Source organism: Monodelphis domestica, chromosome 5 (genome assembly GCF_027887165.1).
Source record: "Monodelphis domestica isolate mMonDom1 chromosome 5, mMonDom1.pri, whole genome shotgun sequence".
Taxonomy (NCBI): Eukaryota; Metazoa; Chordata; class Mammalia; order Didelphimorphia; family Didelphidae; genus Monodelphis; species Monodelphis domestica.
In genome coordinates, this window is record NC_077231.1 from 314,661,901 (window position 1) to 314,671,959 (window position 10,059).

Below are 10,059 nucleotides of genomic sequence, written 5' to 3' on the forward strand. Positions count from 1 at the left end.
TCCTTTGTCTTTCCCTGGTTTAGAATTTTAGAAGGGTCTTTTCTTTTCCTATTTATAAGTTAATTTTTTAAAAGTTCTTTATTTATACTGTAAAAAAAATCCTTCCCTTTCCTCCTCATATTGCAAAAGGCATCAAACAATATCAAAAAAGTGCATATAAATTTGTGTTTCTATTTATCAGTTCTTTCTCTGGAAGTGGGCATTCACAAATTATTCTTCAAATATTAATTCTGTATCTGTATATAATGTTCATTTGGTTCTAATCATTTCACTATTATTTTACCTAAGTCTTTCCAAGTTAAAAACGAAACAAAACTATCTGCTCATCATTCTTTATGGTGCAGTAGTAATGGGAGGCACACCCAAAAGTGGTATTTCTGGGTTTGAGGGTATTGTTAAATTAATATGGTTGGACAGAATATTTAATTTGGTGGTTGCCAGGGATTTAATTTCTAAATCCCAAAATGAATTACTGAAGTAAAATGTAATTTATGGTAGTTTTATTTACAATAGAGGGGAGATATTAAGGGAGAGAGAAAAAGGGAGAGAGAGAGAGACAGAGACAGAGAGACAGAGACAGAGACAGAGAGACAGAGACAGAGACAGAGACAGAGAGAAAGAGAACTCCAGCTTTCTCTGAATCAGGAAGAAATTCTAAGCCCCAGCCAGGGGAAAGGAGTCTCAAGACAATGGACCTATCTTGGAGGTTCACACCTCCAGAAAGGGCAAGGAAACTAAGTCTGCCTTTCACTCACCATGGTGTCCGTCTAAAAGGAAAGCAGTTCGAGGTCTCCTTCATGAGCTCCTCCAGGGGTCCAGTTCCACAGCCAAGGATCTTCACTCCAAGTCTAAGTGTTTGTCTTCCAGTCTCTCAAGTGTCTCTCTTCACTCCAATTCCAAGTGACTGATTCTTCCTCCAGTCCAAATACAAGTGACTGAATGATCTATCAATCCAACTCGAAGTGACTGGTCTATATCTCCTGTGTGTCTCTGTTTCCTCTACTTAAAGACCTTCTTCTCTTGTGTCACCTCCCCTAAATTTTTATGTCTACCAATCACAGCAGATGCTCCTCTCCAGGACTGCCTACTCAATGTATGAAATGGGTGTTCACACTTTTTTTTAAGTTAGTTAACACCTTTTTGTGGTTAGTTAACACCTTTTTGGTTAGTTAACACCTTTTGTAGTTAGTTAACACTTTTGTGTAGTTAAAAAGGGGAGATCTACTTTAAATACTAAGTTAGCACTTTGGGGATTAAGATCTAAAAATAGACAGGGGATTACAGTTTAATCTTCACAGTAAAGGAAGAACTAAGTACCTTCATTGTTATAATCAGGAGATAGCGAAATCCAATCTTCACAGTATACACCATTTTATAACCCTCTGGGCACGATTCCAAATTACTCCTGAAAATGGTTGAATCAGTTCACTGTTCTACCACAAGTGAATTAGTGTCCCCATTTTCCCACATCCCCCCTAACATTTGTTATTTTGCCCCGTCCTCATTTTAGCCAATCTGATAAGTGTGAGCTGCTATCTCAAAATTGTTTTGATTTGTATTTCTCTAATCAGTAGTGATTTAGACTTTTAATTTGGAAAAACACAGAACTACTAAAGTAGTCAGAAAAATCAAGTCTTTAATCAGGGAAGAGATAGGACCAATATAATCACCCTATATCCCAGAGTCAGGCACCAAAAACTATACAAGTCAAAACCCTGGGGCACTGGGGCTCTGGGGACTGTAACTCTGGGAGAATGTAGCATAGGGATTCTCCAAAGAACAATAGACCCAAAGATCTTTTATACTCTTTGGGGAACTCGGCACATCAACCATACATTGACAGGTTATAGCCCTGTCTGGGAATGAAAGGATTTTTTTTTTATTCCCTTTGAATATTTTGAGTTAATCAATCATCAAATAAAAGTATCCATACTAAACACTTAGTAAGACACTAAATAAGAGAGTTTACAAGTCACTTACTAGGAAAAAAAAGTTCACACCTACAAAGGCCACAAGCACTACTCCCCCTTGGGCAGTGCTAGGCAAATTGGGAGGCTGTGATTGATTCCTGTGAAGTGGGAGAGAGACAGGAAGTAACTGTGGGAAAAGGGCTATAAAAGGCAAGATAGAGGAGAAGAATTCTTTCCTTCCTTGGTTCTTTGGGGAAGTTTCTCTCTCTCTCTCTCTCTCTCTCTCTCTCTCTCTCTCTCTCTCTCTCTCTCTCTCTCTCTCTCTCTCTCTCTCTCTCTCTCTCTCTCTCTCTCTCTCCCCCCTTTGGTGGGACACTCTCTTCAGTGTGAGCTCTGTTGAAGGCTGTAAGGGGGGAAAAGGGTTATTTATTATGTAAAAAAATTGGACTGGATTATATTTAAAATATGGTCACCAGGAATTTAATTTATTCCAAAAAGATTTATTTACAATTTATTTACAAAATATAGAAAGAGTGAAGTAAGAAAATCAGAGAGAGGTTAAGATATCTAGCCTAAACACTAAGTAATTTACTCTGATCCCTGGCTCAACCTTGGCAGGGGAGTTTAGTCCTTAACCAGAGAGGCCTCTGCCCTTGTAGCCAAGGACCTGGGGATACAGGGAGCCTCTCTCAAGAAGATCCATCTCTCCAGAGTCTAGTTTCTTCAGAAAATCCAGAAAAGGGGTCAGCCTTTTCATTCACCACATGTCAGACCAAAGGAAGAGATTTAAGAACAGCTTCAACAGGAACAGGGTCTCAGATCCAGTCAGCAGATTCTTCTTCAGTCTCAACTCCAAAGAATGAAGAACTGAGTCTCATAGGAAGTTGTAATTCCTTTTAAAGACACTTTCTTTTGTGTCACTTCCTGTGCCTTCCTCCATTTTTTACGTGGACAAACCATAGCCTTGCTTAGGACTGCCCAGGAGTCAGTCATTTGATTCTGATTCATCACCCACTATTGCACCCATGGGTCACAGACCTTTCGCACTCAGGTGTGAATGGGATGTTTACACCTTTGGTGATTAAATCTAAAAATGGGCATATCTCCCTACCCAACATTAAGTAGGACATTTATACTTTTGGTGATTAATTCTAAAAAATGGGCAGGGGAGTTAATTTAACTTTCACAAACAGGGGAGAGTAAATTAATTTAATTTTCACAATCAGGGGAGAGTTCAATTTAATCTTCATAAGATTCATGGCAATCTTGGCCTTGTGTGCACTGAAGGTTCTTGGCTGTTTTTCAGCATGTCCTGGCTCTTCAAATTTCCACTTTCTGATTAGGACTTTGCATTCTGGTGAGATTTGCTTTCTGATTCTAATTCATGGTCTGGAGGCACTAGGATTAGGACATAAGAAATAGATAGTATCTGTTAAATTCCTAGTAGAGAATATGGTTGTGTTTAATTTTCATCTATTGTTAAATGTATTTTGCATAAGTAAGTTTGATGGTTTGGTTTAATTTTTTTGTAAAACTTATGCAATGTTGTATTTATTGTATTTTTTAATCATTTTTGTCTAAGTTTGCTGTTTATGCATTGAAATAATCATAGAATATTAGTTCATAAAAGTAGTAGTTTATGATTTTAATGTTTTGGATGAATTTGTGTTTGTATTTTGATTTTGATGTTATTTGCTTGTTTTGCTTTTGTTTATGTTTGATCTGTATTTGGAACTTTGTAATTGTTCATTGTGTACTTCCCCTTTTTCCTTTACTTGATTAAATCCCTAGAATAGAATAGTATTAGATAAGACAATATAGTTGAGTGTAGGTTGTTTATTATTTTGGGTAGAAATTTTAGTTTAAGGAACATATAAGTTTATTAGTGCACAAATGCCAAAATTGCGTTTTCAACACAATTTTGGCTTTGTGCAAAGGGGGGAGCTGTTGTAAGGATTAGCTTTTGCAAAAGCAAGAAGCAAGAGACCCTGCAAACCAACATTCCACACAAAATTCTCAGGAGCTGGGGAACTGAACACATAGGCAGTTACTGAGCAGTTGGTGGACTCCTCTGGAATAGAGAGAGATTGCTGTTTTTTCCCCTAGCAGTCAAGAGAGCCAAGAGGGTTTCTGTTTAGTATTTCTGGGGTGGACCCAGAGAGCCAGTGATTCCCTCTTTGTTGGTTTTCTTGATAGTATGCCTGTTCCTGACTGCTGTTGCTGCTGGTGCTACTTCTGTCAAGTGGATTTCAAAAGAGCTGTTACTTGGGACTGCTGCTTGAATCAAAGAGGACTCCTGTGTTGTGAGATTCTTTAGCCCTGGTCCTTGTTCCTACCAAACCCCCTTAACATTAATTACTAATTTAAGAATTTAATTTAGAATAATTATAGAAGGTATAAGGGTTTTAATCTCTGTTTGAGTTAAGAGTTATGTATTCCCTAATTCCCCTTTTCCTTTAACCCTTTAGGCAAATAAACCTGTTATTTTATATATATATATATATATTTAGTTAGTTAGTTAGTGAGTTAGTTAGTTAATTAGTTACTTAGTTAGTTTTGAACCCTTCTTTTAACCCATCTATTACAGAGTATTTGTTGCTAGGCAATTTTTTCCTACCTCTTTCCTATATTTTCCACTTTAATATCTCTGCCTTGCTGTAAATAAAAGCTGCCAACAGTCATTTTGACTTAAGAAGTTAATTAGTTTTTATAAATGGCAACCACAATAATTTTTTAAAATTCTTATATTTGTAAAACCCATTTTTAATTATTACAGGAAAGAGGCTGCAGCCAGAGGCTAGGCTATCAGGAAGTATTATGAAGATTGGATTTGGCTCTCCCCTGATTATAACAGTGAAGGTACTTAGCTCTTTCTTTATTGTGAAGATTCAATTGTAATCCCCTGTCTATTTTTAGATCTTAATCCCCAAAGTGTAAACCCAGTACTTAAAGTAGATCTACCCATTTTAACCACAAAAGGTATGAACTAACTACAAAAGGTGTGAACTAACCACAAAAAAGGTATGAACACCCATTTCATACATTAAGTGGGTGGTCTGTGACCCACTGGTGAAAGAGTGGGCAGTCCTGGAGAAAATTGTCTGCTGTGATTGGTAGACATAAAATTTAGGGGAGGTGACACAAGAGAAAAAGGTCTTTAAACAGTGGAAACAGACACACAGAAATCATCATTCAGTCACTCAGAGTTGGACTAGAAGAGACTCACTTGGGCTTGGAGTGAAGAGAGTCATTCCCAGCTAGAGAGAAGACAGACACTCAGACTTGGAGTGAAGACACTTGGCTGTGGAACTGGACCCCTGGAGGAGCTCATGCAGGAGACCTCAGACTGCTTTCCTTTTACACGGTCACCATGGTGAGTATAAAGATGGACTTAGTTCCTTGCCCTTTCTGGAGGTGTGAACCTCTAAGAAAGGCCCATCATCTTGAGACTCCTTTCCCCTGGCTGGTGCCTTAGAATTTCTAACTGATTCAGAAAAAGCTTTCTCTCTCTCTCTCTCTCTCTCTCTCTCTCTCTCTCTCTCTCTCTCTCTCTCTCTCTCTGTCTCTGTCTGTCTCTCGGTCTCACTGTCTCTCTCTCTCTCTCTCTCTCCTTTAAATATTCCTCTATTCCTAAATCCTTCCTAAACCTTCCTCTAAAAGTTCCTCTATTATAATTGTAAAATAAACTACCATAAATTACATTTTACTTTAGTAATTCATTTTGGGATTTAGAAATTAAATCCCTGGTGACCACCAATTAAATATTAAAGTCCAACCATAAATTTAACAGTGGTCTACTACAATGGATACTAAAAGGATGGTTCCTGCTTCTTGGGAACAGATCTCTGATACAAGGAGGGAAACTTCTAAGACTAAAAGGGTACTTAACATTTGATTAGATCTAATAGCCCCACCTAAGCTGAGATCATCAAGTACTTTAAGGTCTATTATTCAGTCTGAAATGGGTGACTCTGGGACTTCTCTGGGGTAAGTTTCTAGGGAACAGGGGCAGAATTGGGGTCTTCAGATTTCAAGTTCACAAGACCATTTTTTATATGGCTTTTATTTCTTCATCCCCAAACTGTATGTTCCTATATTCGACCATTTACCATTTGATGGATGGGGCTTATAAATCTGACCAAGTTCTCTATGTATTTTATTTTATTAAAATTTTTAATTTAAAAATATTTTTCCACATTTCCATATTTCATTTTCTTTCTCTCCCCTCCTGGATTCAATAAGCACTTTGACTGGGTTATACAAATATTATCACTTAGACATATTTCCATATTATTCATTTTTTGCAATGAAGCAATCTTTTAAAACCCAAACCCCCAATCATATATCCATATAAACAAATGATGTCATTTGTTTTTCTTCTATGTTTCTACTCCCATAGTACTTTCTCTCAATGTGGATAAGATTCTTTCTCATAAGTCCCTTAGGATTGTCTTATACTAGCAAAGTCCACTACATTGGATTGTTCCACAATGTTTTACTTTCTGTGTATAATATTCTCGGTTCTGCTCATTTCACTCTGCTTCAGTTCATTGAGGTTCTCCCAGTTCATATAGAATTCCTCCAGTTCATCATTCCTTTCAGCACAATAATATTCCATCACCAAAAGATAGCACAATTTGTTCAGCCATTCCCCAATTGAGGGACATCCCCTCATTTTCCAACATTTTGCTACCACAAAGAGCGTAGCTATACATATTTTTGTAAAAACATTTTTCATTATTATTTCCTTAGAGTAGACATCTAATAGTGGTATTGCTGGATCAAAGGGTAGGCATTTTTAAAGCCCTTTGGGCATAGTTCCAAATTTCCCTCCAGAATGGTTGGATCAGTTCACAACTCCACCAGCAGTGTATTAGTGTCCCAAATTTGCCACATTCCCTCCAACATTTATTATTTTCCTTTACTGTCATATTGGCCAACCTGCTATATGTGAGGTGGTACCTCAACATTGTTTTGATTTGTATTCTTCTAATTATAAAAGATCTAGAACACCTCTTCATGTGCTTATTGAGTTTTGATATCTTTATCTGAAAACTGCCTATTCAGATCCTTTGAATTTGTCAATTGGGGAATAGCTTGATTTTTTGTACAATTGACTTATTGCCTTATAAATTTGAGAAATTAGACCTTTGTCAAAGGTTTTTGCTATAAACTTTTTTTCCAATTTGTTGCTTCCCTTCTAATTTTGGTTGCATTGTACAAAACCTTTTAAATTTAAGGTAATCAAAATTATTCATTTTACATTTTGTAATGTTCTCTATCTCTTGCTTGGTCTTAAATACTTTCCTTTCCTATGGATCTGATAGGTAGACTAGTCTATGTTCACCTAACTTATAATTTTCCTCTTTATGTTTAAGTCATTTACCCATTCTGAATTTAATCTTGCTATAGGGTGTGAAATGGTGATCTAAGCCTAATTTATCCCATATTGTTTTCCAATTCTCCAAGCAGTTTTTGTCAGATAATGAGTTCTTGTCCCCAAAGCTGGGCTCTTTAGGTTTGTCTAACACTATCTTGCTGAGGACATTTACCCCAAGTCTATTCCTTTGATCCACCCTTCTGTCTCTTAGCCAGTACCATATTGTTTTGATGATCATTGCTTTCTCTATGTATTTTAGAGATCTCTGAGAAACTTAAATTTAAAATAATGCAAATTTCCATTTTATATCTCACAATGCTGTCTCTTGTTTATTCATAAATTTCTGTCTTGTGTATAAATCTGGGAGGTAAAATGTTCCCTGGTATAATTTCCTTATGATTTCTCCCTTTATGTCTAGCTCATGTATCCATTTTGATCTTAAGTGGATGGTATAAGATATTGGTCCATATCTATAGTTTCTGTCAAACTACTTTTCAGGGTCCCAGCAATTTTTACCAAATAGTGAGTTATCTCCAAAACTTGGATCTACACGTTTTTCCAAATACAAGGTTACTCTAATCTATGGCTGCTGTTTATGGTATATCTGCTCTGTTCCTCTCTACTTCTTTTTGTTTCTTAGCCAGTCCTAGATAGTTTTGATAATTACTGCTTTATGTGAAGTTTAAAATTTGGTACTGCTAGACCTTGCTTTACATCTGTTCATGAATACTGTGATGTTCTTCATTGTTTGTTCTTCCAAATCCATTTTTTTGGAAATTAAATTGGGATGGTATTGAAAAAGTAGATTAGCTCAGGTAGGCAGGGCTGTCATTTTAATGACATTGGCTCTGCCCACTCATGAACAATGACTATTAATAATTTAAATCTGACTTTGTTTATTAAGTTTTTGTAATTTTATAATTATGTTCCTACAGTTCTTGGATTTGTTTTGGTAAGTATTCTCCCAGATGATTATTTTAAATGGAATATTTCTTTCCACCTCTTCTTCCAGGTCTTTGTTAGTGATTCATCAAAATGCTGATGACTCATTTTAAATCCTTCGTGCCTTGGCTAAAAACGTGGATAGTTTCCACTAACCATTTATTTATTTGTTTGTTTATTAAACCCTACCTTGCCTCTTGGAATCAATGCTGTGTATTATTTTCAAGGCATAAGAGTGGTAAGGGGGTGAAGTGACTCACCCAGGGTCACACAGCTAGGAAGTGTCTGTGATCAAATTTGAACCCAGGACCTAGGTCAGTCTCTAGGCCTGGCTCTCAATCCACCTAGCTGCCCCTCCCCACCCCACTAATGTTTTAGCTGAATCTTCAGGAGCATCCTATTGTCTGCAGAAAGGTAGTTTGATTACCTCTTTGCCCAGTCTGAATGCCTCCATTTCTTTTTCTTCTCTGACTGCTAGGGTTGGCATTTCGGAGACAATAAGTCAGTAATGTTGGTGATCCCGGACTCCGGGGTTTCCTTCCGGAGCTTCTTTCCCTGTTTCTGCAATCGGTTTTACAGACCAGTGGGACGAATTGAGCTTTGATCGTTTAGTAGACGTGCCTGGCAGTCGGGCTAGACCTAGAGCTTCCCCCTTGGTGTTCTTCCAAGCCTCGTGCAATGACTCGCCATCCCTGTGGTGTGAGTTTTTTCGCCTCATCTCCGGAGGCTCCCCACATTTCACCTGATAGAGGGTTGTTGGCTTATCGTTGGGCAGATGTTTCTGATCGTTTCCTTTCTTCCTCTTTCTCTTTCAAAACGCCCCCCTCCTCCCCAGCTTTCTGCCCCTGCCGCCTCTCGTCCTCGCCTCTCTGCCCCTTCTGCTCACGGATCCCCATCATCCCCGCTCCGACCCCCCTCCAAGCTCTCCCTCCTTCTAACCTCCAAGGTGGCTCTGGGGGCGCTTCTGTCCTCATCTGGGTCGCCCCCCCCCCAGGGGCAGAGACCCCCAAGGCGCAGGCAGGGCAAGTGAGACCTCCAGAATGGGCTGGGGGAAGGGAAAAGGCTTTTATGTAGCACGGCTCTGGGCCAGGCATGCTTCTAAGTGTTTTCAGTTCTAGCAAATCTCTTGTGGACCTCACGACAACCTTGCAAAGGTAGGTGTTCTTATTCCCATTTCACAGATTAGGAAACTGAGGGTAGCCGGGTAAGCGATTTGCCCAGTCACACAACTAGTCAGTGTTTCAGCCAGGATGTGAACTCACAACTTCCTGATACTCAAACCACTGCACCCGCCATCTTCTCCAAGCCTCTTTTGTCATCTCAGTTTACTTGCTTCTTCCTATTCTCTGTATTCTAGTGGACAAGGACAAGGAGTTCCCTAAAATAATTCCATCTCCCACCTCCGTGCGTTTGTCCGCGCTGTTTCTTGGATTATGCCCCTGTTTCTTGGATTATGCCCCTTCCTCGGGAGCTAGCTCAAGTGCAGCCTCTCATGAAGCCTTCCCCTGCTCCCCAGATTATCCCCTATTCTTCCAGGGTCTAAAACCTGCTGCCACCCACCCATTCCTCCCACCCCAACCTTCAGGAGAATCCATAAATTTGGGTGGGAAAAACGGCCTTTTTCTTTTCACCACCGTCTGAATCGGGCTTCCCAACCTCTTCCGTCCCGGACCCCTGGGACCCTCAGAAGCGTGTTTTGAAATTCATAAAATAAAGCTCACGAAGGAAACCCATCGGAGCCAAGTCATTAGAAAAACTTTCTAAAAGCCACGTTTCTGGCTCCAGCTCAGGAGTCCTCCCCTCCCCGGAATCCAGCCCTTCTTCCAA

General features: G+C 39.0%; 1 long non-coding RNA gene across 1 annotated transcript; it reads left to right on the top strand.

The window, feature by feature from the left end:
* The first annotated feature begins 4,485 nt into the window (after window positions 1–4,485).
* On the top strand, window positions 4,486–5,497 carry LOC103105539 (uncharacterized). The gene is made up of 2 exons (XR_473719.3): window positions 4,486–4,769; window positions 5,107–5,497. It is a non-coding gene; the product is annotated as an uncharacterized LOC103105539 (long non-coding RNA).
* The last annotated feature ends 4,562 nt before the right edge of the window (window positions 5,498–10,059 follow it).